The sequence below is a fragment of the Leuciscus leuciscus genome, assembly GCF_965113295.1.
Source record: "Leuciscus leuciscus genome assembly, chromosome: 12".
NCBI lineage: Eukaryota > Metazoa > Chordata > Actinopteri > Cypriniformes > Leuciscidae > Leuciscus > Leuciscus leuciscus.
Window position 1 is genome coordinate 31752096 of NC_138736.1, and position 7314 is coordinate 31759409.

The 7314-nt window shown below is 44.7% G+C and overlaps 1 protein-coding gene and 1 long non-coding RNA gene across 2 annotated transcripts in view; one reads left to right on the forward strand and one right to left on the reverse strand.

Annotated features, from left to right (window-relative positions):
* The window catches only part of LOC309511873 (uncharacterized protein), a 163916-nt gene that overhangs the window by 147275 nt on the left and 9327 nt on the right, over positions 1–7314 (forward strand). The gene's annotated exons all lie outside the window — the stretch shown is intronic.
* On the reverse strand, positions 3325–3722 carry LOC309511814. The gene is made up of 2 exons (XR_014210779.1): positions 3465–3722; positions 3325–3427 (listed from the first exon to the last, which is right to left on the reverse strand). It is a non-coding gene; the product is annotated as an uncharacterized lncRNA (long non-coding RNA).

The following is a 7314-nucleotide window of genomic DNA, read 5'->3' on the forward strand; positions in this document are numbered from 1 at the left end:
TAGCCGTAAAAACGGCATTTGTGTGCAGGCAAGCGGGTGACAGAACCGGCTTGTTGGCTGCAGAAAACACTGGAACAGTCACATTTGCTGGAACTGGACGAGCGAATAGCTTTGGTGTGAGTCTGGCCGCAGCGGGACTTGAACACCGTCGTTTTCCTAGTTGTGCTAGGATGACTTCGGGGCCTCGGGCTTCACCGTAATCCTAGGTCGCGGGCCACGCACGGCGGGGCGGCGACTGGATGAGCGGGAGCGCGGTCTCGCGCTTCGGGCCTGGCGGCGCTGCGAAGTGGAGGCAGTGGACGGTGGCTGTGGCTGTGAGCTCTGAGCAGACGGTTTCGCACGGCCTGCTGCAGAGCTGGAGCGCTTCGGGAGGAAGTGCTTCATAGCCTGTGACGCTTTCTGTACCTCTGCGAATCTCTCCGCAAAATCCTTGACGGAGGATCCAAAGTAGTGTTGTCACGGTACCAAAATTTCAGTATTCGGTACCGATACCAGTGAAAATCCACGGTTCTCGGTACCAATTTCGGTACCAAAGCTTAATTTAGATTAAATTGACATAATTATATTGAAGTGTATATCACAAAGATGGAAACTGTAGTATTAAAAACACTTTACAATAAGATTCCATTTGTTAGATAACATTAGATAAAATGACCTAACAAAAAAAACAATAGTTATATACTGTCGCAATTATTCTCCTTTAGGGGTTAATTTAAAAATACATTTTTAAAATCAAAAGTTAACATTATTTCTGTTAACATTATTTAATGCACGATGAATGAAGTGAACAAACATGACCAATCAAGTGTTTTGTATTAAATAACATTCACAAACATTAATGTTGTAAAAATATATTGTTCACTCAATGTGTTATGTTAGATAACGCATTAAGTGATGTTAATGAATGGTATCTTATTGTAGCATTACCAAACTATACAGGAGATAAAATATGTTTTATTTGACTTGACTATACTTTTATTTAATCCAAAACTGTATTCATATTTAACTTTAAAAGGGCTTTTTAAACCTGCTAAGAGTTATCCAGCCAAGAATAAGACTAGAACTGCTTTTCTGACGGACTGATATTAATGACGGCTTTTTATTTCTCATCTCCATAAATATATCTAGTAGTAAAGCTAATGCAAGGGCTAGAAATCAATTAATAGGCCTATGTCACACTTCCTCGTCGTCATGGAGAGCGCAGTTCGCACAAGCGTTTGTACTCCCGTGGCGTCTGTCGTTGCTATGCATCCATGAACGCACATGGAAAAGCGAGCGCGCCGCTTCTATTATGAGCGCGCTTGCCGCGCGCCATTTGAAATAACGTATCTGCACGCGCAAAAACATCAGCACCACATCAGCAGCAGCACCGCCGATCGCCATCAGCGCTTTTATGAAGAGGACGCAACTGCACGCGCTTCGGGCATGCACGCGCATCAAGTACCGGGTTTGAGAAAACCTGGTACCGTGACGTTTAAAAAAAATTAGTACCGACTTGGTACCGAAATACCGGGTCTTTTGACAACACTAATCCAAAGAGGCCTGTGGCGGAAAGCGGGGCGTCGAGGAACGCGGTGCGCTCGGACTCGGCCATTTCCGAGAGCGTCAGCCAAAGATGTCTCTCGGTCACAGTGAGAGAGGCCATATTCCGTCCAATGGCCTGCGCTGCAGACTTAGTAGCACGGAGAGCGAGGTCCGTGGCACTTCTTAAGTCCGGCACGCAGATCGCGTCAGGTCCTTCCTCATCCAGCTTACGGAGGAGATCGGCCTGGAAGATCTGAAGCGTAGCCATGGTGTGCAGCGCTGACGCAGCTTGCCCGGCGGCGGAGAAAGCGCAGCGGAGCAGGCTTGACGTCGTGCGGCAAGCTTTAGAGGGTAGGGCCGACTTAGCGCGCCGTCCAGCGGAGGGCGGACATAAGTGGGCCGCTATTTCCTCTTCGACCGGCGGCAGCGAAAGGTATCCTTTGTTCTTGGCATCGTCAACTGCGGAGAATGCCAAAGAGACAGCAGGACGCACTCTAGCTGAATAGGGGGCGTTCCAGGACTTAGCGACTTCTTCGTGTAACTCAGGAGGAAAGGGCGCTGGTCTGGACGCAGGCGAAGCGCGCTCCCCAGGCAGGAAAAATCCATCCAGCCGGTTGTGAGCGGGCTGCTCGGGCGAAGACCACTCGAGGCCGAGGCTCGCCGCGGCCTGTGCGAGTACTCGCATGAGCTCCGTCTCGATGGACGCTCTCTTGCCTGACGATGTGCGGGCAGGGGGCGCGGGATCCTCAGAGCCCGCCCAATCCTCACTGCCTGACGCCAGGATAGAGCAGGAATCATCCTCTCCCAGCAGGGCTTCCTCATCAGCGATGTCGACGGAAGCGTTATAGGCCTAGACCACGCCCATTTCGGCGGGACGTGACGCAGCGGGCGCGAAGTGCCCTGACTCGATAGGCTGACCCAGGCCTCGCTCGATAGGCTGCTGCAGTTGCCGCAGAGCAGCCAATAGGCGCGAGAGCTGCCTCGCCTATGTCTGCATGCTGCCGCAACGCGTTTTGCATTATTACAAAATTAAGGATAATTTTTGGCTTCAATATCTCGCGGAAAAAGGATTTTCCCCTAGCGTAAGATATCTTACGCAGTACGAGAGACCTCTCGTAAGAGAACTTATTTTAATGAATCTGTTTGAGATCAATTAATGCTAGATGTTTTGTTATAAATTATGGACATGGCATCTGAGGACTATTTCTCAATTTTCTCCGTTATTTTGCTTTATTTTCAAATTAAATCAGACTTGTTCTTACATACTAGAGCACGTACGCACATGCACACTCTTCAAAAAAGGTGCTTTAAATGTCTTGACAAACTAAAAGGCGTAAATGACATTTGTATATATTCCAAATAAAAGATACAGATTGTACTGAATGTCAGCTTGCTTATTTTGCTCGAGATAAGGATTTATTGAGTCTACATGGCATGCGAACAAGAAACTATGCATTTGGCCTACGGGGCAAACGGCTCTCTGCTAAGGACTTAGTAATTAAAATGATTGTCAAGTCATGTTTGTTTGCTTAAAAGGAACTTTTCACAGTACTTATAGTTTCAAAACAGCTTTACAAAGATGTAGCTTATATTTTAGTAGCTGAACTTCATTGACCCTTATTGACAAAAATACTATGAGACATTTTTCAAAATATCTTCTTTTGGGTTCCACAAAAGAAAGGCATCCAGGTATGTAAAATAAAAGGTGAGTAAATGATGACAAAAATATTCATTTGGGGATGCACTATCCTCTTAATAGTGATGCTACTGATGTTAAGCACTACCATTTTGGATTTGTTGAACAAGTCTTGTTTTATCTCATCAACCCTGTTTATTAACAGTTCTTGCCTTCTCTTAATGGATCTGATTCCAGTCACTGCTCCAGCTTCTAAAATAAGCAACACTCTGTTTACGTAAATTTTCATTTTCATGGAGAACACATCAGAACAATGAAAATAAATAAATTATGTGCGTTTCATAAATGAAATGTATAAATGAAAAGTGCTTTTTTTATTAACCCTAACAAAAATTAAGAGATAGTTCACCCAAAAATCCCAAAAAAATACCCCATGATTTACTCACCCTCAATTAAAATTTTTGGGTGAACTATCCCTTTAACTCACAATAAAATACACAGATATGCTGGCTGTTGGATTGTCGATACATGTACATGTGCATGAATCACATATACTACTGTATGCACTATATCCACATATACTACTATATGCACTATATCCACTGTGTATAGTATTTATATACTTTTTATATATTTTCAGTATTTAGTTTTGATTGTCTTATATGTTGATTTATTTGGTCTATCTATAGTTTATGTTATGTCCACCTGTTGTTGTCCTGATTGTACTACCCTTATTTTGTTTTCTTATTTATGTTTGTACTTACCTTGCCCAATTGAGCTTGGAGAAACGCAATTACGTTTTGCTGTACACTATTGTTGTATGGTTGTAATGACAATAAAGCACGTTGAACTTGAACTATATTCAACTTACTGAAAAAAAAAAAAAAAGGTCTAGTATGCCTCAAAGAATATTACACAAACCTCCAATAATTAAATATATTAAATAAAACAAATATTTGTATGCATTTAATCTCACTTTATTGACCAATGTACTTGCTGCTGACCATCGATGATTCAATTAAACCATAAGCAAAAATTACTTTAGTTTTTTTGTTTTTATTGGTGAAGTAGCCTAAGAGTAAAACTTTGGCTGCATCTGAAATCGCATACTTCCCTAGTATATAGTAGTCTTTATAGGCAAATATTAATCCAAACATAGACCATATGTGAACCTGGTCACAAGTCACACTGGTATATTTGTGGCAATAGCCAACAATACATTGTATGGGTCAAATTTATCGATTTTTCTTTTATGCCAAAAATCATTATGCTATTAAGTAAAGATCATGTTCCATGAAGATATTTTGTAAATTTCCTACGGTAAATATATAAAAAAAATATTTTTGATGAGTGAATGCATCACAATCGCGAACATAAATTAATTTTTAAAAATGACCCATGTGACTGGTTTTGTCCAGGGTCACATTTGTGAAATTTCCTCACTACTAAAATTCCACGGTCAACTGTTAGTGGGATTATAACAAAGTGGAAGCAATTAGGAACAACAGCAACTCAGCCATAAAGTGTTAGGCCACATAAAATCACAGAGCGGGGTCAGCGCTGTCACGGTGTGGTGCAGGCAGAAGAAGGTGAAAAGGCACAGAGCTCCAATTCAAACGTTTTACTACAATAATACTATTCTAACAGGTACAGACAGGCAGGCAAGAACACACACACTCTAAATACAACTTACAACGGACGATGAACAAGGCAAAACACAGGGCTTAAATAGATGGGGAAACAGATCAGGGAAACGAGACACAGCTGACAAGACTAATGAGGTAACTGGTGAGACAGATGAACTAATAATGACACGTGACATGATGACAGGTAGACAAGTCCAAACTAAACAGAACACAACTGTGACATTACTCTCCCCTCCCGGTAGGCGTGTCCTCGTGGCGTAGAAGACCAACTGCGGAGGGAGGGAGGGGACTCAGGAGAAGGACGAAGAGCAGGTGAAGGCATACAGAAGACGGAGCAGGCAGTGCAGGCGGCCAGGGCGGAGCAGGCAGTGCAGGCGACCACGGCAGATCAGGCTGTGCAGGTGGCCAGAGCAGATCAGGCTGTGCAGGCAGCCAGGGCGGAGCCGACGGAGGGAGGAGACCAGGGCGGAACCGGTGAGCCGACGCACCGAGGGTGACACGGTGAAGCTGGTGGGTCCAGCGACTGAAGCGCAGGCGGGTACTCCGAAGGCCGCGGCGGCGCCGGAGCGACCGAAGACCCAGGTGGAGCCGGAGGGAGTGAGGAGCCCAACTGAGCCTGAGGGACAGAGTGACGAGGCGAAGCCGGAGGAGGGTAGTCCCAGGGCGAGGGCGGGTTGACGAGGGACCAAGGCGGAGCCGGAGGGATGAGAGAGCCCGGAAGAGCTGGTGGACTGAGGGTCCATGGTGGAGCTGAGGGCGGTTGAGCCAAGGCTGCGTCGATGGCTCGACGGGCTGAGGTGGAGTCCAGGAAGCGGAGGTGGGAGGTGGAGACCGGGGATCCTCCGACCCTGATGGAGCTGGTGACAGGCAGACCCACGGTGACTCCACCTCCCCAAAGGTGGATAGAGGAGCTGAGGGGCTGACAGGCAGTGGTGGAAGGGTTAAGAGGTGGTAGATGGGAGGAGGTGGGAGAGGGAGGCTGGGTGGGAATTTGAAGACAGATTCACAGACAGAAGACTCAGGCTCGGCAGGACTGATGTGAAGCTCAGGCGTGAAGTGTTTGACGTGAAGTCGCCAACTTTCTGCAGAGTCAACAGCTACAGACCTCCAAACTTCGTGTGGGCTTCAGATTAGCTCAAGAACAGTGCGTAGAAAGCTTCATGGAATGTGTTTCCATGGCCGAGCCGCTGCATCCAAGCCTTACATCACCAAGTACAATGCAAGGCGTCGGATGCAGTGGTGCAAAGCACGCAGTCACTGGACTCTAGAGCCCTGGAGACGTGTTCTCTGGAGTGACGAATCACGCTTATCTGTCTGGCAATCCGATGAACGAGTCTGGGTTTGGTGGTTGCCAGGAGAACGTTACTTGCCTGACTGCATTGTGGCAAGTGTAAAGTTTGGTGGAGGGGGGATTATGGTGTGGGGTTGTTTTTCAGGGGTTGGGCTTGACCCCTTAGTTCCAGTGAAAGGAACTCTTAATGCTTCAGCACACCAAGACATTTTGGACAATTTCATGCTCCCAACTTTGTGGGAACAGTTTGGGGATGACCCCTTCCTGTTCCATCATGACTGCGCACCAGTGCACAAAGCAAGGTCCCACAAGGTCATTTAAGTTATTTTGCATGTAAAGGCTGATGTCCCAAAACATTTGTCTGAATAGTGTATATTGAAGCAGCAGTGGATTCAAGAATCCACCCCTTCAGTATCATAGCCTTGTGTGTGCATTACACAAAAAGGTGTGAATTACACATACATTTTGAGATATGTATATCGATACTGTGGTGAGATCTGGTATTCATCTCAGGTCCTGAAGAACCCCCTAGTTTTGAAGTAGCTAGGTGGTCTTTTGCTGTCAGGTCAGAATAGGATTAAATCCTCACTAGCTTGTTTAGCCTATACCAGTAAATCTAGGTGTGTCCCTACACCTTCGTGAAACAATAACAACCATTGACAACTAGGCCTATTGATCAAATTCATGCTTACCCTCCAGCAGAATCTTTCCTGGATCCTTCGTTGTCCTTGGTCTTGCAAGATATACTATAATGATCTTTCTATTACTTATAGACCTGTCTTTGTAAGCTGAAGTAAAACTGAACAGTATTTGTCTTTATAAAAAAATTATTTGAACAAAAGATAAAAATACTGGTTACACAATGATTAATATTTGTAGCAAAATATCAAAAGGCTACAGGTTATAATACTTCAGCTTATCCAATCTCAACAGGGCAGTCCTGTATGAGTGGAAAATTACACAGGCTATTTACCTTGTAAGCAGTTCAAGCAATAGATGTAAAAAATAACTTGTCCTCATCCGAGCTATTCAAGTTAAGATAATACAGCAGAGCAGTTTGTGCAAAAATCATTTCAGTTAATAAACTGAACTGGAAGAGAACTAATTTCTCCCCAGGGATGCACACGATAACAAAATAAAAAATGCAAAATCTAACAGTCAAAAAGCAGTCATATTTATACAGAACTGGGTTACATTGTTCCTATGCAATGTCTTGT